Here is a 24,621-nt window from a genome sequence, read left to right as displayed (position 1 = left end):
TCTTGCTGCATGACCCACCTTCTCTTGAGATTCAGTTCATGGACAGATGTCCTGACATTTTTCTTTAGAATTCGCTGGTATAATTCAGAATTCATTGTTCCATCAATGATGGCAAGCCGTCCTGGCCCAGATGCAGCAAAACAGGCCCAAACCATGATACTACCACCACCATGTTTCACAGATGGAATAAGGTTCTTATGCTGGAATGCAGTGTTTTCCTTTCTCCAAACATAACACTTCTCATTTAAACCAAAAAGTTCTATTTTGGTCTCATCCGTCCACAAAACATTTTTCCAGAAGCCTTCTGGCTTGTCCGTGTGATCTTTAGCAAACTGCAGACGAGCAGCAATGCTCTTTTTGGAGAGCAGTGGCTTTCTCCTTGCAACCCTACCATGCACACCATTGTTGTTCAGTGTTCTCCTGATGGTGGACTCATGAACATTAACATTAGCCAATGTGAGAGAGGCCTTCAGTTGCTTAGAAGTTACCCTGGGGTCCTTTGTGACCTCGCCGACTATTACACGCCTTGCTCTTGGGGTGATCTTTGTTGGTCGACCACTCCTGGGGAGGGTAACAGTGGTCTTGAATTTCCTCCATTTGTACACAATCTGTCTGACTGTGGATTGGTGGAGTCCAAACTCTTATGAAATGGTTTTGTAATCTTTTCCAGTCTGATGAGCATCAACAACGCTTTTTCTGAGGTCCTCAGAAATCTCCTTTGTTCGTGCCATGATACACTTCCACAAACATGAGTTGTGAAGATCAGACTTTGATAGATCCCTGTTCTTTAAATAAAACAGGGTGCCCACTCACACCTGATTGTCATCCCACTGATTGAAAACACTCGACTCTAATTTCACCTTCAAATTAACTGTTAATCCTAGAGGTTCGCATACTGTTGCCACTCACAAATATGCAATATTGGATTATTTTCCTCAATAAATAAATGACCAAATATAATATTTTTGTCTCATTTGTTTAACTGGGTTCTCTTTATCTACCTTTAGGACTTGTGTGAAAATCTGATGATGTGTTAGGTCATATTTATGCAGAAATATAGAAAATTCTAAAGGGTTCACAAACTTTCAAGCACCACTGTATATACTGTACATACAGCAACAACAGTGAGAACTAGTTCTGCAGGTGGAAATGCCTTGGTAACTGGTAACACTATGGCAAGTAAAACAGACTCTTTACAACCACGGTGAGCAGAAAAGCATGTCCGAATGCATAACATACCAAGTCTTGAGGAGGATGAGCTACGACAAGATTCAAGATGTTTATTTGTTATATACACAATAACAGACACAGCGGTTTATTATTGGGTAATGAAATTCTTATTTTGAAACTACCCAAGCAAACTATGCTTACTAACTTAAAAATAAATATATATAAAATACTAAATATAAAATATAAAGTGCATATGCAATGCAAAATATAAAAGTAGAATGAAAATAAATGAAAATAAACATAATTAAAAAAAGCAATCAAACAATATGCAAACCTAGAGGTAGATATACTGTGCAACGTGCAATGTCTTGTGCAAAATTGCAAATATAGAGGTAGATGGTGATTATAATCCGTGGTTCAAAAGCCTGATGGAAATATAAAGGTAGATGGTGATTATAATCTGTGGTTCAAAAGCCTGATGGCCTGGGGGTAAAAACTGTTTGTCAGTCTAGTAGTCCTTGCTTTCACACTCCTGTAGCGTCTGCCAGATGGTAGGAGTGTGAATAATCTGTGTTGTGGGTGTGTTTGGTCCCTGATGATGCTCTGTGCCCTTTTTGTGACCCGGGTGTTGTAAATGTCCTATAGTGGGGGGAGGACAGCTCCACAGATGAACTGTGCCATTTTAATGACACGCTGGAAAGCCTTTCTGTCCTGAGTTGTGCAGTTCCCGTACCACAAAGTGATGGAATTTGTCAGGACGCTCTCCACTGTGCACCTGTAGAAGTTGCTGAGGAGTTTGGTGGACAGTCCAAATTTCCTCAGCTTCCTCAGGAAGAAGAGTCTCTGTTGAGCCTTCTTGATGGTCTGCTGTGTGTTGTGTGTCCAGGTGAGACCCTCACTGATGTGAGTTCCAAGGAATTTAAATGTTTTCACCCTCTCCACCTGTGTCCCGTCGATGTGCAGCGAGGCATGCTGGTCTCTCCTCCTCTTCCTCGGGTCAATAATCATCTCCTTGGTCTTCTCAGCATTCAAGGAGAGGTTATTTTCCCGGCACCAGGAGACCAGCCAAGCCACCTCCTCCCTGTAGGCTCTCTAATCTCTGCTGGTGATCAGCCCAATGACAGTGGTGTCGTCAGCGAACTTGATGATGGAAGTGTTACTCTGGGAGGGGGTGCAGTCGTAGGTGAAGAGGGTGTACAGGAGTGGACTGAGCGCACAGCCTTGGGGGGTCCCTGTGCTCACTGTCTTGGTGCTGGATGTTCTGGTACCAACTCTAACAGCCTGGGGTCTGTTTGTGAGAAAGTCCAGGACCCAGCAGCAGAGGGAGGATGTCAGTCCAAGGGTGGAGAGCTTCTCAGTCAGTCTGCTGGGGATGACAGTGTTCAAGGCTGAACTGTAGTTCACAAACAGCATTCGAACATAGGCCCTGTTTACATTATTTCGAATCAGCGGATCATCAGATTAACATTTTTAAAACGATTCGCGTGCACACAGCAACGCCAATACACGATTCGCGTGCACACAGCAACGCCAATACACAGATACGCTAATCACATGACTAATTAGACAGCACGTCACATGATCCCAGTGCATATCGGGCATGCGCAAGTCACTCACCACTTGCAAGTGGAAGGATGGCAAGCGAACACCTTCTCCAGCAGATAAACACACCTGGCTGTGATGTTCATGTTCTCACTGAGTTTAAGCACCTGAAGGAGGTTGAAATGTGTAAATAAACCTCAGTGCAGCTCAGCGCTTCCTCCTGCGCTCCAAATCACTCCACCCTGAACAGCGAGTGCCCTCTGGAGGGTGCGCACTCCGGCCCTGCGCAGCTCACAGAGCACGCAAGTGAAGCGCACGAGCAGTGATTCGGGACTGAGCCGCTGTGTGTGTGATCCCAACGCCAGCGAATCAGGAAGGTGGATGTCACAGTGACGTTGTCCAATGACGACGTCAGCTAGAGCTCAGCACAGCGTATCCGCGTATTCTCAATGTTTACACAGCACCGAACCAGACACGATCTGGATTGAATACGTGGACCCTGGCGGATTCCCGTTTCCCGGCGTTTCCAGGCGTGTAATGTAAACGGACAGTGCATCCGCAAAGAAAACGAGACAGATACGGTCTAATGTAAACTTGGCCATAGGTGTCCCTGTGTTCCAGGTGTGACAGAGCTGTGTGGATGGCTGCATTGACGGCATCATCAGTTGAACGTTTCTGACAATATGCAAATTGAAGGGGGTCTATTGTGTCTGGGATGTCCTTTTTGATGTGTGACATGACTATCCTCTCAAAACACTTCATTACAACTGAAGTGAGTGCAATTGGGTGATAGTCATTCAGGCATGTTATATTGTTTTTCTTTGGGGGGCACTATGGTGGTGGTCTTGAAGCATGTGGGCACAGATGACATGGAGAAGGACAGGTTGAAAATGTCTGTGAAGACTTCTGCTAACTGTGTGGGGCAGGCCCTCAAAGCACGGCCGGGGATGTTGTCAGGGCTGGCTGCCTTTCGGGGGTTAGTCCTCCTGAAGACCTTGCTCACCTTGGATATGGTCACAGTGGGTGAAGAGCTCTGTGCTGCCTCTGCTGGTAGAATCCCTCTGCGTTGTTTGGTGTTGAGGGTGTCGAAGCAAGCATAGAACTCATTCAGCTCATCTGGTGATGTATTGTGGTTGGCTGTGACCCTGCTGTTCCTCTGCTGGAAATTGGTGATATGTTGCAGGCCCTGCAACATGCATCTGGAGTCTGAGGTGTTGTAATATCCTTCCAGCTTCAGTCTGTACTGCCTCTTGGCTTCCCTGATGGATCTGCGTAGGTCATATCTGGCCTTTTTATATCCATCTGCGTCACCAGAGGCAAAAGCGGTGGAGCGTGCATGTAGCATGGAGCGTACTGCACTGTTAGTCCAAGATTTTTGGTTTGGATATATTTTGCAGCGCTTGGTGGGGACAATGTCATTAATGCACATGCTGATGTAGCTGGTGACCACAGATGCATATTCTTCTAAATCCACAGAACAGTCTTCTCTCAAAGCAGCAGTCTTAAACACATCCCAGTTTGTAGAACTGAAGCAGTCCTGGAGCACCAGCTCAGTCCCTTCATTCCAAACTTTAACAGTTTTACTCACTGGGGGGGCTTGTTTGAGAAGGGCCTTGTAGGCTGGGTAGAGGAACACAGAGATGTGATCAGACTGTCCAAAGTGGGGGCGGGGCACAGCCTTGTAGCCATTCTTCACGTTGCTGTAGGCATGGTCCAGGATGTTGTTGTCTCTTGTCGGAAAGCTCACGTGTTGATGGTACTTCGGTAGCACAGTCCTGAGGTTGCAATGGTTAAAATCCCCGGCCACGACGAACACGACATCTGGGTGTGTGGTCGCATGTTTGCCGATGATGTCGTGTAGTAGTCCTAGCGCTGTAGTCCGGTCGGCCCGTGGCGGGATGTAAACAGCCAGCATAAACACAGCACTGAACTTCCTCGGTAGATAAAAGGGTCTGCACTTCACCATCAGCACTTCAATGTCCGCACAACAGTGTTTTTCAGCCACCTGTACGTCTGTACACCATCTGTTGTTAACATAAACACACACACCGCCACCTTTGTTTTTACCTGAAGCAGATGTGCGGTCTCCGCGGTGCATGGAGTGGGTCTGTAGTTCAATGGCCGGGTCTGGCAGGCTTGCAGTAGTCCAGGTTTCTGTAAAAATCAGGGCACAACACTCTCTGATCTCACGTTGAGATGTTATCCTGGTTCTCAGCTCATCCATCTTATTCTCGAGTGAGCGAACATTAGCTAGCAGAAGGCTAGGTAGCGGTGGTCTTGTAGCTCTAGCCTTTACCCTAGCATGTAGCCCGCCTCTCTTACCGCGCCTCCGTCTTGGGTGCATGGATCGTCGGCAGTTTCGCCTACTCGAGTCTGGTGGTGATGCGACCTGCCGGATGGTATCGGTGTGGCTCCAGTCGGTGTCAGCGAGGAGAAGAACGCTACAGTCCAGAAGGACCGGACTGGGCCCGTGGTGAATTTTGCCAATGTCCAGAAGTGTGTCTTTGCTGTAGGTGATCCTAGTGTACAAGCACTGAGCATTTGTCACGATCAAAAGTACTAAAATAAAGACGATCGGTGTCGGGAGCATGTCGCAAACACGTTCGCCACAGGGGGCGCCATGATGGAACCCATCATGGAACCCAACAGCAAAAGACCACTCGTTTTAACCAAGAACAGGACTCTGAAGCTATGTAGGGCCTCGGCGTGGGCACAGCTTACCAAAACTGAACAGTTAAAGAAGAATTGTCTGGTCTTTTAAACACAAAAAGCAGAGTTTCTTCAATATTACTCAATATAGAAGAGACACGTATATATTACTATGTTTGCTCTGACACATTAAAGCCTTACAGGGATTTAGCACATCTTTTAATCATGAGTCATACATTTCTTTTCATATTATGGCAATAGCATTTAAAGGAGATTTGAAGGCAAATTTTTTATTATCAAAATTCTATTTATCTCATTTTATTAAATATAGGAATGCATTTCTGATAGCCATTTTGTCACTGCTATAGCAAGTTATGAGTGTTTGAAATATGCTCTGTAATATATCAGTCCATATGTCAAAGCAATGGCTGTAAACGAGATTCGTTGAGGCCTGTGCGAGACATCACAGGACAGAAGTAAAACGTACAGCGGAAATCAAAGTGACCAACATCTGCCAACGTTATCAAAAGACGCGCGCGCCCTCTTTCGAATGCTGATATAATCAAGCTGGAAGTTTTGTTTGTTTTGATAGCAATCAGGAAAGTTTGAAAAAAGTAGGCAGCAATCATCATTTAAACTCATTTTCGTGCAATATTTTGTTTGGAAAACAGTATTCAAAATGGCGGCACTGACACCTGGCTGACACTTCACGTTTCGAAGTCTCGCACAAGTCTTGTGAAGATCGCACGGACAAGTGACACCTGCCGTGGACCAAACGAACTACAACCCCGATTCCAAAAAAGTTGGGACAAAGTACAAATTGTAAATAAAAACGGAATGCAATAATTTACAAATCTCAAAAACTGATATTGTATTCACAATAGAACATAGACAACATATCAAATGTCGAAAGTGAGACATTTTGAAATTTCATGCCAAATATTGGCTCATTTGAAATTTCATAACAGCAACACATCTCAAAAAAGTTGGGACAGGGGCAATAAGAGGCTGGAAAAGTTAAAGGTACAAAAAAGGAACAGCTGGAGGACCAAATTGCAACTCATTAGGTCAGTTGGGAATATGTCATTAACATGACTGGGTATAAAAAGAGCATCTTGGAGTGGCAGCGGCTCTCAGAAGTAAAGATGGGAAGAGGATCACCAATCCCCCTAATTTTGCGCCGACAAATAGTGGAGCAATATCAGAAAGGAGTTCGACAGCGTAAAATTGCAAAGAGTTTGAACATATCATCATCTACAGTGCATAATATCATCAAAAGATTCAGAGAATCTGGAAGAATCTCTGTGCGTAAGGGTCAAGGCTGGAAAACCATACTGGGTGCCCGTGATCTTCGGGCCCTTAGACAGCACTGCATCACATACAGGCATGCTTCTGTATTGGAAATCACAAAATGGGCTCAGGAATATTTCCAGAGAACATTATCTGTGAACACAATTCACCGTGCCATCCGCCGTTGCCAGCTAAAACTCTATAGTTCAAAGAAGAAGCCGTATCTAAACATGATCCAGAAGCGCAGACGTCTTCTCTGGGCCAAGGCTCATTTAAAATGGACTGTGGCAAAGTGGAAAACTGTTCTGTGGGCAGACAAATCAAAATTTGAAGTTCTTTATGGAAATCAGGGACGCCGTGTCATTCGAACTAAAGAGGAGAAGGACGACCCAAGTTGTTATCAGCGCTCAGTTCAGAAGCCTGCATCTCTGATGGTATGGGGTTGCATTAGTGTGTGTGGCATGGGCAGCTTACACATCTGGAAAGACACCATCAATGCTGAAAGGTATATCCAGGTTCTAGAGCAACATGTGCTCCCATCCAGACGACGTCTCTTTCAGGGAAGACCTTGCATTTTCCAACATGACAATACCAAACCACATACTGCATCAATTACAGAATCATGGCTGCATAGAAGAAGGGTCCGAGTACTGAACTGGCCAGCCTGCAGTCCAGATCTTTCACCCATAAAAAACATTTGGCGCATCATAAAACGGAAGATACAACAAAAAACACCTAAGACAGTTGAGCAACTAGAATCCTACATTAGACAAGAATGGGTTAACATTCCTATCCCTAAACTTGAGCAACTTGTCTCCTCAGTCCCCAGACGTTTACAGACTGTTGTAAAGAGAAAAGGGGATGTCTCACAGTGGTAAACATGGCCTTGTGCCAACTTTTTTGAGATGTGTTGTTGTCATGAAATTTAAAATCACCTAATTTTTCTCTTTAAATGATACATTTTCTCAGTTTAAAGTCATAGATAAGTCATCTATGTTCTATTCTGAATAAACTATGGAATTTTGAAACTTCCACATCATTGCATTCCGTTTTTATTTACAATTTGTACTTTGTCCCAACTGTTTTGGAATCGGGGTTGTAAATTCAACATGGCTAAAAACCAAATAGGCCAGTAAGTATAATATTTAATTGCAGTTAGTTGCCAATACGAGTCACGATATAAGGTTACTAAAACCAAAAACGTAATTGAATCACATGTTCATCTTATCTCATCTAATTATCTGTAGCCACTTCATCCTGTTCTACAGGGTCACAGGCAAGCTGGAGCCTATCCCAGCTGACTACGGGTGAAAGGCGGGGTACACCCTGGACAAGTCGCCAGGTCATCACAGGGCTGACACATAGACACAGACAACCATTCACACTCACATTCACACCTACGGTCAATTTAGAGTCACCAGTTAACCTAACCTGCACGTCTTTGGGGGAAACCGGAGCACCCGGAGGAAACCCACACGGACACAGGGAGAACATGCAAACTCCACATAGAAAGGCCCTCACCAGCCACGAACCCGGACCTTCTTGCTGTGAGGCGACAGCGCTAACCACTACACCACCGTGCCGCCATATATATATATATATATATATATATATATATATATATATACACACACACACACACACACACACACACATATATATATACACACACACAGTGTCTTGCAAAAGTATTCATCCCCCTTGGTGTTTGTCCTGTTTTGTTGGATTACAAGCTGGAATTAACCCCTAAATAAGAGCTGGTCCAAACAATTTACTTCATAAGTCACATAATTAGTTGACTGAAATCCACCTGTGTGCAATCAAAGTGTCACATGATCTGTCACATGATGTCTGTATAAATCAGCCTGTTCTGGAAGGACCCTGACTCTGCAGCACTATTAAGCAAGCAACATGAAAACCAAGGAGCCTCCAAACAGGTCAGAGACAAAGTTGTGGAGAAGTATAGATCATGATTGGGTTATAAAAAAATATCCCAAACTTTGAATATCCCACAGAGCACCATTAAATCCATTATAGCAAAATGGAAAGAGTATGGCACCACTACAAATCTGACAACAGAAGGCCGCCCACCAAAACTCACAGACCGGGCAAGGAAGGCATTAATCAGAGATGCAACAAAGACACCAAAGATAACACTGAAGGAGCTGCAAAGATCCACAGCGGAGATGGGAGTATCTGTCCATAGGACCACTTTAAGCCATACACTCCACAGAGTGGGGCTTTATGGAAGAGTGGCTAGAAAAAAGCCATTGCTTAAGAAAACACATTTGACATTTGTCCAATAGCATGTGGCAGACTCCCAAACACATGGAAAAAGATTATCTGGTTAAATGAGATATAAATTGATATTTTTGGCCATCATGGGAAATGCCATGTGTGGTGCAAACCCAACACCCTGAGAACACCATTCCTACAGTGAAGCATGGTGGTGGCAGCATCATGCTGTGGGGGTATTTTTCATCTGCAGGGACAGGAAAGCTGGTCAGGACTGAAGAAAAGATGGACGGCACTAAATACAGGGCAATTCTGGAGGAAAACCTGCTTGAGTCAGCCAGAGGTTTCAGACTGGGATGAAGATTCATGTTCCAGCAGGACAATGACCCTAAACATACTACCAAAGCTACACTGGAATGGTTTAAAGGGAAACATTTAAATGTCTTGGAATGGCCTAATCAAAGCCCAGACCTCAATCCAATTGAGAATTTGTGGCATAACTTGAAGATTGCTGTACACCAACGCAACTCATCTAACTTGAAGGAGTTGGAGCAGTTTTGCCTTGAAGAATGGGCAAAAATCCCAGTGGCTCGATGTACTAAGCTAATAGAGACATATCCCAAGAGACTTGCAGCTGTAATTGCAGCAAAAGGTGGCTCTGCAACATCTTGATTTTTTTGGGGGGTGAATACCTATGGACATTCCAGATTTCTGTTTTTTCATCATTATTGTTTGTGTCACAATAAAACAACAATCTGCACCTTTAAAGTGGTAGGCATGTTGTGTAAATCAAATGGTGCTAACCCCCCAAAAATCCATTTTAATTCCAGCTTGTAATGTGACAAAACAAAAAGGGGATGAATACACACACACACACACACAGATATAATATATATATATATATATATATATATATATATATATATATATATATATATATAAACAGTGTCTAACATCAAGTGTCAAAAAGGAGTCTGAGCTCCACTGTTGGATACAGTTTGTTATTTATGACAGAGGGTTCGGTTGGGTTATGCTGCTTGTTGCCATGGAATCTTATAAGAGTGAGGAAATTACACTGATCGACAAAGGCAGGCTCATTTATGAATGAACCACAATTATTATCCCTTTATAATTCTTCAAAAAAGGACCAATTATATTGATTAGTAAATCACCAAGGTTTTCAACCGAGCCTTAGAGGTCTGACAGCCAAGGTATCTGTTTTTTCTCTCTGGTAAATGGGTCAAAAGTGTGTTATCATCTCTTGCCATGTGTTTGTGTGCAGGAGTTTGTCGAGGCAGTGTGTGGCATCCGTCACAGCAGAACAAATCATCTGTAACTATAAACTGCCCAGCAAAGTCCAAGCAAGTCCATCAATCACAGCTGAAAGATGGAAGGTGCTACAAATTGATCCGTGCTCAGTAGAGAATAACCTGTTATCCCCTGTCCAACTCCTGTAATTGTGCCAGGTGCAGCCATAACCACAGCAGGACGCACGTATGACACAAAGGACACATAAACCACATGATACATGAGAGGGACTGTCATCAGCTAAACTATTCTGCCTCACTGAGGCTCATGGCAGTATCTGCTTTTTCACTATTTGTGGTGAAGTATTTCTTGTTTCTCAATGGATTAAACAATCCTACAGCAAAATCTTTTCCTAGTTTCTGTGAAAGGAAATCAAGTCATGTTTTTTGTTAGACATGTTACACAGGTATCTCTTCTCTCTTAGTCGACCAGTATTATTGTAATTGTTTTTCTTACTTTACAATAATACAGTATTACAATTAGGACTGTGAAAAAAAATGTGAAATGCTGTAGTTACACACTTCATATTACACTATATCAATATGCTGTAATGGTGTAAAAATAAAGATATGATCAAGTATGGTGCTTTCTGTGCAATACAGAACAAGAATGTAAAAACAGTGTGAAGAAAGAACCTGCCGGTTGAAACGCAGAGGTAAAAAAGGGACACAATCCTGTCCGTGATGGAGTGTTTGTTTATACCATGGTAAACTATAAACTGTAGTATATACATATAAAGCCAATAAAGCCAAAATGTCCTGCAATGATGATGTGGGAACAAAGATGCAGGCGATTTCTCTGACAAAACTGTCATGATCAGTGTCGGAACTACTGTACACAATAACACATGATATTGGGATGTAGATACTAATGAAAGCACACTAATCACAAGTCCATCAGTGCCCTTGTAGCCAATGATACGCCCTCAGAGAGAAATTATAATATCTCTGGCTCGAGATCTCATCACTCAATCTAAAGGAAAGCTTGATGAATGAAAACTCAACATGGCACTAATTAACTAAAGCAAATTGTCATAATGAACATGCCCACTCACAACCTTCAAATTCATCCCTTTTTTAAAAATTAGTCTACAGGGTACATCATTATAACTCTTCGACACTGGTACTGGGTGTATGTTAACTCATCACACTATCAGAAATAGGGGTACAGTAGGAGTCCATTTCTGTACCCCAAGGTACAATCTACACTAATGTATCCCTTAGGGCTCATTATTGGACCTCAAGGTAACTATGTGTAGCTTTTTAAGGCCAAAAAGGTACTTACATGTTCCTAATTGGTATATAAAGGGTACAAATAAATACCTGAGAGGACACTGCCCCAGTGACAAGCCATTGTACTCCTAAAGGTACAGTAATGTACTTTATTTTTTTCACGGTCTGGTTTCCATCAAATTGTGCGCTCTGATTGGCTCGCAAGTGGTCCGGAATCCTACCATCCGGACCCCGATTACGGACCTTTGGCAAATCGTTCGTTCACAACAACAACAAACATAGTAGCAATTTTTTGTCAACATTTATTTTCGCATTTCTCAGTATAATAGCATTAATTTATAGTATGGATAGCAATAACGACAGTGCTCACAGTGAAAGCGAGTTTTACTGCCCTGATGAAGACGAAATAAAAGAAAACATTTCAGGAGAAAGACGAAAATGAGCTTGTAGCAGGTTTGTTCTAAATATGGTTTCCCTTTCGGGCGCTCTCATTTTCTGTTAGAATTTGGTAAAGAAAAAATAAATATATTATTTACCAGCTTAAGGTCAGTCCGTATCGTGAAATACCATGACCGAGGTCTTGAAAATACTGACCGAGGCCTCTGGGCAGAGGTCAGTATTTTCAAGGCCGAGAAAATACTGAGAAAACATTTCAGGAGAAAGCCAAAAACGAGCTTGTAGCAGGTTTGTTCTAAATATGGTTTCCCTTTCGGGCACTCTCATTTTCTATTCAAATTTGGTAAAGAAAAAAATTAATATATTATTTACCAGCTTAAGGTCAGTAAAACACTGTCAGTATTTTCAAGACCTCGGTCATGGTATTTCACGATACGGACCTCCCGGCTGGTAAATAATATCTATTTATTTTCTGATAGGGCAGAGTGCTTACTACACAAGAAGATTTACTCATGTTTCATGTCATCTCATCTCATCATCTCTAGCTGCTTTATCCTGTCCTACAGGGTCGCAGGCAAACTGGAGCCTATCCCAGCTGACTACGGGCGAAAGGCGGGGTACACCCTGGACAAGTCGCCAGGTCATCACAGGGCTGACACTTATGGCCCTTTTCCACTACCCTTTTTCAGCTCACTTCAGCTCGCTTCAGCTCACTTCAGCCCGACACGGCTCGTGTTTCGACTATCTAAGAACAGCACGACTCAGCTCGCTTCAGCCCTGCTCAGCCCCCAAAACTCGCACGGTTTTGGAGTAGGGCTGAAGCGAGCCAAACCGAGCCGAGTGGGGCTAGGGGCGTGAGGAGACACTCCCCTGTGCACTGATTGGTGAGGAGGAGTGTCCTCACATGCCCACACACGCCCCGCGAGCACGCTGGGATCTGTAAACACCATAAACCCGGAAGAAGGAGAATTACGAATTACGAGAATTATGAAGCCTTATGCGCCTCGCCTCATCTATATGCTCTTGCCAGTATCTGTTGGCGTTGTCGGTGACAACAAGCCACAGCACCAAGACCAGCAACACTAACGACTCCATGTCCTCCATGTTTATTGTTTACTCTCCGGGTTGTGAGACTACCGCTTAAAAGCTCACTGATGTCACTGTTTGCGCCACCTAACGACATCACGTGACGTCCACCCACTTTCGCTAACTCCACCCAATGTGTCCACCCACTTCCAGCCAGCACGGTTCAGCGCGGTTGTAGTCGAAATGCAACGCCAACAGCCCTGCTCAGCTCGACTCAGCCCAACTCAGCACGGCACGGCTCAGCCCAGTTGGTAGTGGAAAAGCGGCAATAGACACAGACAACCATTCACACTCACATTCACACCTACGGTCAATTTAGAGTCACCAGTTAACCGGGGAGAACATGGGGAGAACATGCAAACTCCGCACAGAAAGGCCCTTGCCGGCCACGGGGCTCGAACCTGGACCTTCTTGCTGTGAGGCGACAGCGCTAACCACTACACCACCGTGCCGCCCCTCGTGTTTCATAAGAAAAAAAATAATACTTATTCCACCACGTGCATCGTGAAACTTTTTTTCCCATAAATAAAGCAGTTTCTCAGGATAATCAGTTGTACAGTATGGATGGATGGATGGATAAAGTAGTTTCTGCACTATTACTTGATAAACCTACAGTCTCAGAAAAAAAAGGGTATGAAACTTTACCTTCCCTTGACTCTGAAGGGTCCTTACCTGTTTACTTTAATATACCTCTTCCCTAGAAACATGCATGGAGGATACTTTTACAGCTGGAAATTACGCGCCTTGAATCTTTTTTTTATTATTATTTATGTCGACTATATCTACATTTCCAGATGAAAAAACAGCCAGGAATACTGAAATGTTCCTGAGTGTTTGCTCAAAACCGCTCATCAGATCATGCCATGGAGTCGGATTGGCATGAAGAGCCACAGGGCGGATATCCAGCACAGCACAGCACAGCGACTGCAAATATTCATTCAATGAAAGAAAGTTAATTCCGCAGTCGAGGCTGTTGCTGGGGTTTTAGAAACCCGTGATATTATATTAGTTTGAACTTTCAGTCGTTTATACACAGCAAATTCCTCAGTGCTGAATTAAAACTTTCAGAGTTAATTTGTGTCCAATTGGACCTAGATAAACACAGTAGGGTGTTAATGCAACCCCGGGGATTCTGTAAGGTATTAATAAAGCTCGGTGTTTTAGTGCAACAGTGCTGAATGTTGATATATGTACAGAATTACAATGAGTCAGAAGGTTGTTTAGTCAACAAAAGCGAGGTGTTGTTGTGGAGAGAAACAGGTGCGCGTGCCTTCACTCACTCACCTTGCCTCCGTCCGCTCCGCTGTTGTTTCCTGCAGAAAGCGCTTCAGATTCGCAGCGCTGCTCATCCGCCTGACTGCGCGGCAAACTTTGAGTTGGTCAGTGCAGCTCTACGGCATGCTCTCGCCGTCAGGCCGCCGCGGATGTGAACGGACGGGCTGCGCTGCGCTGCGCCTCACCTGCATCAGAGGCTCCGCTCGGTGCACTGCGCGCGAGCAACAGCCTGCAGTGACGCGCAGCCGCGGTCATCGACTGAGCGCGAGCGAGCGGCCAAATGCACTAACGAGCGCTGTGCGCGTGCGTAAGGGGAGACACGGCGCGCGCGGTGGGATTCGCTGCCCACGTCACCACCCCCACTGTTCATCAGCCACGCGCGCTCTCACACAGCACCTGGACTCCGCCCTTCTCCGTATTTCATCTTTAACCTCAACAGCACCTGGCTTTAAAACTTTACACGAAAAGCTAAAAGGTTCAGGACATGCACCGGATAAACACACATAATTTGGGGTGTAGTGGTTCGCACTGTCGCCTCACAGCAAGAAGGTTCGAGCCCCGTGGCCGGCGAGGGCCTTTCTGTGCGGAGTTTGCATGTTCTCCCCGTGTCCGCGTGGGTTTCCTCCGGGTGCTCCGGTTTCCCCCACAGTCCAAAGACATGCAGGTTAGGTTAACTGGTGACTCTAAATTGACCGTAGGTGTGAATGGTTGTCTGTGTCTATGTGTCAGCCTTGTGATGACCTGGCGACTTGTCCAGGGTGTACCCCGCCTTTCGCCCGTAGTCAGCTGGGATAGGCTCCAGCTTGCCTGCGACCCTGTAGGACAGGATAAAGCGGCTAGAGATGATGAGATGAGATGAGATGAGATGAGATGGTTCGCACTGTCGCCTCACAGCAAGAAGGTCCGGGTTCGAGCCCCGGGGCCGGCGAGGGCCTTTCTGTGCGGAGTTTGCATGTTCTCCCCGTGTCCGCGTGGGTTTCCTCCGGGTGCTCCGGTTTCCCCCACAGTCCAAAGACATGCAGGTTAGGTTAACTGGTGACTCTAAATTGACCGTAGGTGTGAATGGTTGTCTGTGTCTATGTGTCAGCCTTGTGATGACCTGGCGACTTGTCCAGGGTGTACCCCGCCTTTCGCCCGTAGTCAGCTGGGATAGGCTCCAGCTTGCCTGCGACCCTGTAGGACAGGATAAAGCGGCTAGAGATGATGAGATGAGATGAGATGAGATGAGATGAGATGGTTCGCACTGTCGCCTCACAGCAAGAAGGTCCGGGTTCGAGCCCCGTGGCCGGCGAGGGCCTTTCTGTGCAGAGTTTGCATGTTCTCCCCGTGTCCGCGTGGGTTTCCTCCGGGTGCTCCGGTTTCCCCCACAGTCCAAAGACATGCAGGTTAGGTTAACTGGTGGCTCTAAATTGACCGTAGGTGTGAATGTGAGTGTGAATGGTTGTCTGTGTCTATGTGTCAGCCCTGTGATGACCTGGCGACTTGTCCAGGGTGTACCCCGCCTTTCGCCCGTAGTCAGCTGGGATAGGCTCCAGCTTGCCTGCGACCCTGTAGAACAGGATAAAGCGGCTAGAGATAATGAGATGAGATGAGATAATGAGATGAGATGAGACTTCCAATCACAGAAATACAATTTACCTTTTGTTTGTTTTTGTTTACCAACAACCAAAACAAAACACTCTGATAAGAATGTAGAAGAAAATAAATCAACATAAAGAAATTAAATTAAATTACAGAGTGCAGTGTAATAGACAATGAACAACCCCCCACCCCACCCCATGCCCCACTCAGCTCACCATGACCAACAAGTCAAGTCAAGTCAAGTCAACTTTATTGTCAAATATGCTATACATGCTCAACATACAGCACAGATGAAATTTCAGTCCTCTCTGACCCACGGTGCAAACAGGCAATGCAGTAAATAAAAATGAAAATAGAATAATTGAAAAAAAAACCAATATAAACAGTATAAAAACTCTAGATAAGAACTAGACATAGACTAAACACTCAGACAAACAATATAAACAGTATAAATAAACACAACTACTACTGGTTATTCATGCGATATAAAAGATACAACCATAACAGGCACACATTCAATCGGGCAGCACCTCTAAATTTGTTAAATAAGAAAGAAAGGGTTGCCATTTGTGGAAAAACTTGGCCGTAAACATGTATTTAATCTTCTCAAGTTTTAAAAAAAACATGATGTCTGTAAGCCACCGGGAGATAGAAGGATATTTAGCAGATTTCCAATGTAACAGTAATAAACGTCTTGCTAATAAGGATGTGAAAGCTATAATATCCTTTTGTGTAGAGTTAAGTGCAAGTGAGGGGTCAGGAATCCCAAATATAGCAATCAGAGGGCAAGGCTGGAGATTTAACCCAAGAACAGTTGACATAATAGTAAAATAACGTGCCCAGGTGACGGCCTTTCTGCCCGTGTCTGCGTGGGTTTCCTCTACAGTCCAAAGACATGCACATTAGGCGAATTGGTGGCCCGTAGTCAGCTGGGATAGGCTCCAGCTTGCCTGCGACCCTGTACAACAGGATAAAACGGCTAGAGATAATGAGATGAAAGGCAGTGGCACAGTGGTGTAGTGGTTAGCACTGTCGCCTCACAGCAAGAAGGTCCTAGGTTCGAGCCCAGTAGCCAGTGACGGCCTTTCTGCATGTTCTGCCCATGTCTGCATGGGTTTCCTCTACAGTCCAAAGACATGCAGGTTAGGCGAATTGGTGGCTTTAAATTGAGCGCAAGTGTGAATGGTAGTTTGTCTCCGTGTCTCTCGCCTATAGTCAGCTGGGATAGGCTCCGGCTTGCCTGCAACCTTGTACACAATAAGCAGTTACAGATAATGGATGGATGGATAATAATAAAGGCGGTGGCACAGTGGTGTAGTGGTTTGCACCATCGCCTCACAGCAAGAAGGTCCTGGGTTCGAGCCCAGTAGCCGGCGACGGCCTTTCTGCATGTTCTGTCCATGTCTGCATGAGTTTCCTTGACAGTCCAAAGACATGCACATTAGGCGAATTGGTGGCCCGTAGTCAGCTGGGATAGGCTACAGCTTGCCTGTGACCCTGTAGAACAGGATAAAGCGGCTAGAGATAATGAGATGAAAGGTGGCGGCACAGTGGTGTAGTGGTTCGCACTGTCACCTCACAGCAAGAAGGTCCTAGGTTTGAGCCCAGTAGCCGGCGATGGCCTTTCGCCATGGTCTGCCCATGTCTGCGTGGGTTTCCTCTACAGTCCAAAGACATGTACATTAGGCGAATTGGTGGCTTTAAATTGAGCATAAGTGTGAATGGTTGTTTGTCTCCTTGTCTCTCGCCCATAGTCAGCTGGGATAGGCTCCAGCTTGCCTGCAACCCTGTACACAATAAGCAGTTACATATAATGGATGGATAATAATAAAGGGGGCGGTGTAATGGTTAGCACTGTCGCCTCACAGCAAGAAGGTCCTAGGTTCGAGCCCAGCAGCCGGCGATGGCCTTTCTGTGCGGAGTTTGCATGTTCTCCCGGTGTCTGCGTGGGTTTCCTCCGGGTGCTCTGGTTTCCCCTACAGTCCAAAGACATGCAGGTTAGGCTAATTGGTGGCTTTAAATTGACTGTGATGTGACTTGTCCAGGGTGTACCCCGCCTCTCGCCCAGAGTCAGCTGGGATAGGCTCCAGCTTGCCTGCGACCCTGTAGAACAGGATAAGCGGCTACAAATAATGGATGGATAGATAATAATAAAGGAACAAAATATGTACCCTTGATGCAAATAAGTATAAAAAAAGTATACCTTTACCTCCCACAGAAGCTTTTTGCTTGCACAGCTGACGAAGGACATTTGTCTGAAAGGTTCTATTCCTCTGGAATATTGTGTACTATTCAATTCAATTCCATTTTTATCTGTATAGTGCTTTTAACAATGGGCATTGTGACAAAGCAGCTTTACAGAAAGATAGAAATTCTGGATATAAATTTTTTATATATAAATGTATCCCGAATGAGCAAGCCAGAGGTGAAGAAACCTTGAGAGGAGCCAAACTCAAAAGAGAACCCATCCTCATCTGGGTGAGACCAGATAGTGTGAATCGAAATAATTTCCCTTCTATAACTGTTCTACTATATCGTCAATAAGTGCAATTGTGTAACCAGGAACTTATGAGTTTATGACCAACATACAGTATGAACATGAGCACCAGAGTCATTTCTGTATTCATTCTAGTCAAGTCAAGTTTATTTTTATAGCGCTTTTAACAGCAGACATTGTCGCAAAGCAGCTTTAGAGAATTTTAATTACTTTAAACATGAGCTAATTTTATCCATAATCTATCCCTAGTGAGCAAGCCTGTGGCGACGGTGGCAAGGAAAAACTCCCTCTGACGACATGAGGAAGAAACCTTGAGAGGAACCAGACTCAAAAGGGAACCCATCCTCATTTGGGTGATTATAACATTAACAGTTTTAACATGAAGTTTGTTTTGTTGATGTTATAAACTGTTCATTGTTTATAACAATGAACAGTTTGTCCAGAGCATCTTCCAAGTGTGACTTTCAACTGTCCATATGGGGCCATCCTCCACAGGAGCAATGTCAGGCCTAGAAATTCATATATTTTTTCACCAGCCAGCCGGACTAGTTACCTTCCAAAGTAACTAGCCAAACAGAAAATCAACTAGCCAAAATTTGTTCATGTATGAATTTTACTTCTGTCAAAAATAACGCAAAAGAGAGTAGTTACCATTGTTCATGACTAATGTGCATTTATTTCAAGACCTGAGTATTTTGATACTGTTGTTAAATACATAAATGAGAACAACACAGAGCACCATAATATGATATCAACAAATAATAATATATTGGAAAACTTGGCAACTTGGTGTATGAGTATTGAAAACAAATATACTTACTATCATGACTATAGCACCCAAAATATGTCCAACTTGCTTTCTGTATTTAACCATTTATGAGAGAGAAAGCATTGGGAGCTTCATATTGACGAGGAATCAACTTGAAAAAAATTAATTCATCTCATCTCATCTCATTATCTCTAGCCGCTTTATCCTGTTCTACAGGGTCGCAGGCAAGCTGGAGCCTATCCCAGTTGACTACGGGCGAAAGGCGGGGTACACCCTGGACAAGTCACCAGGTCATCACAGGGCTGACACATAGACACAGACAACCATTCACACTCACATTCACACCTACGGTCAATTTAGAGTCACCAGTTAACCTAACCTGCATGTCTTTGGACTGTGGGGGAAACCGGAGCACCCGGAGGAAACCCATGCGGACACGGGGAGAACATGCAAACTCCACACAGAAAGGCCCTCGCCGGCCACGGGGCTCGAACCCGGACCTTCTTGCTGTGAGGTGACAGCGCTAACCACTACACCACCGTGCTGCCGGCTTCAAAAATAATTAAATTAAATTTTCTACATTTAAAAAAAAAAACCCAAAAAGATCAGCAAGTAGTAATGCATGAAAAAAAGTCAATATTTGGTGTGAGATGACCCTTTGCTTAAAAAAAAAAAAAAGCAGTCTCAGGTACAGTTAGTGCAGTTTTATAAGGAACTGAGCTGTAAGTTTTACTGAGCATCTTACAGAATCAGCCGCAGTTCTTCTGGACACTTTGTTACACTTCCTTCTTATTTTTGCAGCAAAACCCAGCAGCCTTCATTTTGTTTTTGTCTGAAAAGTGGTCCGTTATGTAATATGCTGCTTTCGTTACTGACATACAAAACACTTTTCTGTCATATTTAATATTGCGCTGGAAAACTAATGTTTGTAAATCTAAAGTGTTTTTGTAATTGCTCCATAATGTAGAATTCATAAAATAAAAGTCTACAACAAAGTTTGTCCTAAAAAAAAAAAAAAGTGCCTAAGACTTTTGCACAGTACTGTATTTTGAAGAAGGTGATGTAGTGCAATTTTAGCAGCTTGGAATGGTGCCATAGTCAGTTCAGCCATTATTTTTCGGAGTGTATTATCAGCATTGCAACACTAGCACTTAGCAGCAGAGCAGCAGGGTTCATCCACTGACGAATGCCCTTGGTCACTCTCTAAAGAAAAGATTAAATCTTGTACCCTAAAGGAACAAAGGATTACAAAGGGTTTCGCTTTCAGAAAACCCTGCATCAACAAGCTAGAACAATTAACCATCCAAAGGACCTTTTTTTTATTTCAAGAGTGTGTCTTAAATGTCTAGAAGAGTGTTTGATATACTGAAAGGCCTTTTTAATGTAGTAAAGCATGGCACTTGACTCTGCTTCATGTTCACTCATGCAAACACACACACACACACACACACACACACTCATGCACGCTGTCATCGAAGTTAATCTCTATTAACTCTGTAGGAGTAAATTTCATTGTGTGGGTGTTCATTTCACCATGGTGACTTCACCATGTTCTTACAAACCTCTCATTATTTCTTTCACCCACTAACAAGATATAGTAAAAACAAAGCAAAAACAAATGATTTCGCAAGCAAATTCTCCATTTTTCCTCCAAAAAAATTGCAATTGCTTTCCAGTGCTCCATCATGTAAGAAATTAATTAGAAATTAAACAATAAGAATGAGAATAAAATAGCATTGCTCATTTACCCCCATACCATCCTCAAAGTAAAAGGCCTTGTTTGACGAACACGTATAATGTTAATCCAAAAGCTCATCTATAATACAATGTATATGATAAGCATTCTAAGGAAACACATTTTCTTCTTAAATATATTTCTCCACCTCCACTGCTACCAATTAACTTGTGAATTGCAACAGCGCTGCTTAGTCATAAAGAATTTGTTCGTGAAATTACCACGTTTTTCTCTCATGTATTAAACATTGAATTGAATAACAATAATAACAGCCTATGACATGCTTTCAGTAGATATGGCAGCTGCTTTTGTAGAGGATCCAGATCCTTCGAGCTCAACACAATAAGAATGCAAAGAGGACAGAGCAAGCTAGTTCACCAGAATGCTAATTTAATGGGTGGATGCCAAATTCATTCGACACTGTGCTCATGTGTAACATGCTTCTTGGCAGAGGCATTTGGTCTTCAGCTGTGCCATATACTGAACTGAATAGTACACAATTTCATTCACATTGCAAAGGTTTCACATCAGGGCACAGTATTACTCTTGGTTGCCATAATTTTGCTTCACTGTCATGGTTACTGATTATTTCCATGTGTTTCTCATCACTTCCTTATCTCTATAAAAAAAAAAACAATAGCTGCTAGTCTCACTGAGAAGTTTTTTTCTGGGGCTCTGAGCCATTCTTTCCCTGTCAGTTTGAGTATGTGTTTGTATTTCGACCTTCATTTGATCAACTCTGCAACTTGTTTCTGAAAACTTTGGGCTCTTATATCGAATACTGCCATTGGAATTGTGTTTTTTGGACTTACTGCATATCGGCTTCAGAATATACACAAGCCCGCTGAGTCTGTCTTGTTACAAAAGGCATGCAGGGTGTAATAAGCTCTGGATGTGTCACCAAGATGCTAAAATGGGAAATGTGTCCATCCCTGCTGTGTGGAGTTATGTGAAATCTGAAGTGTAAATGAATATGCACAATAATCTGTCTATGCAGTTTGCACAATGAGACAGAGAACATGCAAAGGCTTGCAAGCAATAAGGTTTGCATTAGCCATGGCACATCCTTCAGTTAGAATTCCTCTGAAAGGATGTGGATGTGTTTGATTAGGTTATGGATCCCAGTTTTAGAAGGAACATCAGCATTAGTGCAGAGTACAAAAAGCTTTGGTATTATTATTATTATTATGCATGCTAAAGTGAGGGGCGGCACGGTGGTGTAGTGGTTAGCGCTGTCGCCTCACAGCAAGAAGGTCCGGGTTCAAGCCCCGTGACCGACGAGGGCCTTTCTGTGTGGAGTTTGGATGTTCTCCCCGTGTCCACGTGGGTTTCCTCCGGGTGCTCCGGTTTCCCCCACAGTCCAAAGACATGTAGGTTAGGTTAACTGGTGACTCTAAATTGACCGTAGGTGTGAATGTGAGTGTGAATGGTTGTCTGTGTCTATGTGTCAGCCCTGTGATGACCTGGCGACTTGTCCAGGGTGTACCCCGCCTTTCGCCCGTAGTCAGCTGGGATAGGCTCCGGCTTGCCTGCGACCCTGTAGAAGGATAAAGAGGCTACAGATAATGAGATGAGATGCTAAAGTGAAAAGATTATGCTAATTCTAGTTGAAAAATAAAAGATAAAAGTTGTGTTTAAGGGACCAGAAAGAAAAACAGTGTGTGACTTCAAAAACACAATACCTGTGTATATATATATATATATATATATATATATATATATATATATATATATATAGGCGTAATAATATAAGTAGGCTATATTTCTATCCTCTAAATGTATATGAAAGTTTCCATACAAGTTGTGCCCTTCATATTTAACCTGCCAGTGTGTGTTGAGGTCAGAAACATAGCTCTGAGGCCATGGGTTGCTCCCATCACTGTGCCATAGGAGAGCACTGGAGGTGGAGGGCACTCCGTTTGAGCAGTTGCTGAAATCTGATGCCAGCCACAGTGAGCAGGTGCTGCCAAACGCTGACCCACTGTGCTGAGGTCAAATGAGGACTTCATTGTGAGCTGCCTGCGTCTCACCTCCTGATGACCTCAAAGCCAAACACACCAGGTGAAAGCCTAGTTCATTGAGAGAGAGAGAGAGAGAGAGAGAGAGAGAGAATGCTGTCATCCACTCCTATTTGCCCTCTAACAGAGCTAGGTAGTAACTAACGGAGCCTGTAGCTTCAGGGCTGAGACACAGAGCCGCAGCGCTCCCTGTCAAGTGTGTTCCCAGTTGATTTTGAGTTCCAGGATATTGTTCCAGGTTGTCTTTCTCTGGTAATTACCAATTTCCAAAAAAGTTTTTAAAAAGGGTGTAAAGATATAACTGGAGAGTGGTTTTTTTTTTTATTTGACCTGTTCCTCGCTTCTCTTGCACTCATATTGCTGTAATTCCATCTCTCTGCAAAACCCCTAATTGTGACCTGTCACAGCCTGTCAGGTAAAACTCAGCGAGCAATACAGGCTCCTTACTACTCCTGGCTTCATTAACACACATACGGTACTCATCTCATCTCATTATCTCTAGCCGCTTTATCCTGTTCTACAGGGTCGCAGGCAAGCTGGAGCTTATCCCAGCTGACTACGGGCGAAAGGCGGGGTACACCCTGGACAAGTCGCCAGGTCATCACAGGGCTACATATGGTACTATATTTTATATTTTTCTTCTTCTTTGCCTGTCCAGTGTGTTCTGGGTTGTGTCCCTTCCTTAGGGATTCTTGGCTAAGTAACTACAGCTAGCCACTCCTCTGCTACACTGATTTTGGTCATGGACAATTTAGAGTAGCCAATTAGCCTAACTGCATGTCTTTGGACTGTGGGGGAAACTTGAGCACCCGGAGGAAACCCACACAGACACAGGGAGAACATGCAGACTCCACACAGAAAGGCCCTCGTCGGCCGTGAGCTTCGAACCCAGAGCCTTCTTGCTGTGAGGCGACAGTGCTAACCACTGCACCACTACTGGTATTTATAGTTTTACATGCTTATTCCATTTTGGCAACTATGTACTAAAAATAAGATTGTTGTATAATGTTATAATTTGGTCTATAATATCACAGTCTGTGCAGCTGAAGAGAATTCACTAGCCAGATGGAGGGAGGCTTTGGTAGCAGAGAGAAAGGGAACCGAAAAGCAGTCAGTTTTTTATCTGCCCCAAATATTGAACAGTTGTTCACAAAATCAAAGAGTAAAGTTGACCTGTTTCAACTACAGTCTGCTTGCTTGTTCTGGACCACTGTGGATAGATGCTTCGCTTGAAGACTCCTTCATGAGTTATAAAAAAAATAAAGGTTCCCTAAATTAATGTAATTACTAATACTGTAATTGCTGTAAATAACTGTGCTAGCAAGCTATTAGGTAAAGATTGCCAGCAAGTGTTGTCATCAGTTATGTAAGCACTCATTTTCATATTATATTAGCATCACATAATAAAATACTTCATAAGGAAATTAAAAAGACACTAAATGTGTTGGGACATAATGTGAGCAGCAATTACACAAACTAAACTAAGTTGGGAGATAATGTGAGCAGCAATTACACAAAGATATACATAATTAAGAAATGACATGGAAAAACAAGAATATAAGTAAGAATACAAGGAAATAAAAACAGAACAATCCTCAGTAAATGTAGAATCATACAAAATAGAGTTTTTACAAGAAAAACAAGAATGACATAATATAAGAAAAGAAACATAGAAATATATAATTTTATGGCAACAAAAGGAACCATAAAAATACAGTAGAGTGTATAAAATAATGTCTTTTGCTGCTTTTTAAAAAGACGTATTGTGGATCCATGTCTGGTCTTGATTCGTAAATCATTCCATTTTAGATGCATACATGTAAAAAGCTGCTTTGCCA

At 43.5% G+C, this 24,621-nt stretch overlaps 1 protein-coding gene across 2 annotated transcripts in view; it reads right to left on the bottom strand.

The window, feature by feature from the left end:
• Positions 1 to 14,311, bottom strand: part of zgc:171482 (zinc finger protein) — a 227,370-nt gene extending 213,059 nt beyond the window's left edge. For both annotated transcript variants that reach the window (XM_060925900.1, XM_060925901.1), the window contains exon 1: positions 14,193 to 14,311. The gene's annotated coding sequence lies outside the window, so the exon portion shown is untranslated. The remainder of the gene's footprint in view (positions 1 to 14,192) is intronic.
• Positions 14,312 to 24,621: the final 10,310 nt, after the last annotated feature.

Source organism: Neoarius graeffei, chromosome 7 (assembly GCF_027579695.1).
Source record: "Neoarius graeffei isolate fNeoGra1 chromosome 7, fNeoGra1.pri, whole genome shotgun sequence".
In the NCBI taxonomy this organism is placed as follows: Eukaryota; Metazoa; Chordata; class Actinopteri; order Siluriformes; family Ariidae; genus Neoarius; species Neoarius graeffei.
The sequence above is the reverse complement of the archived record's forward strand: the minus strand, read 5'-3'. Positions and strand labels throughout refer to the sequence as shown.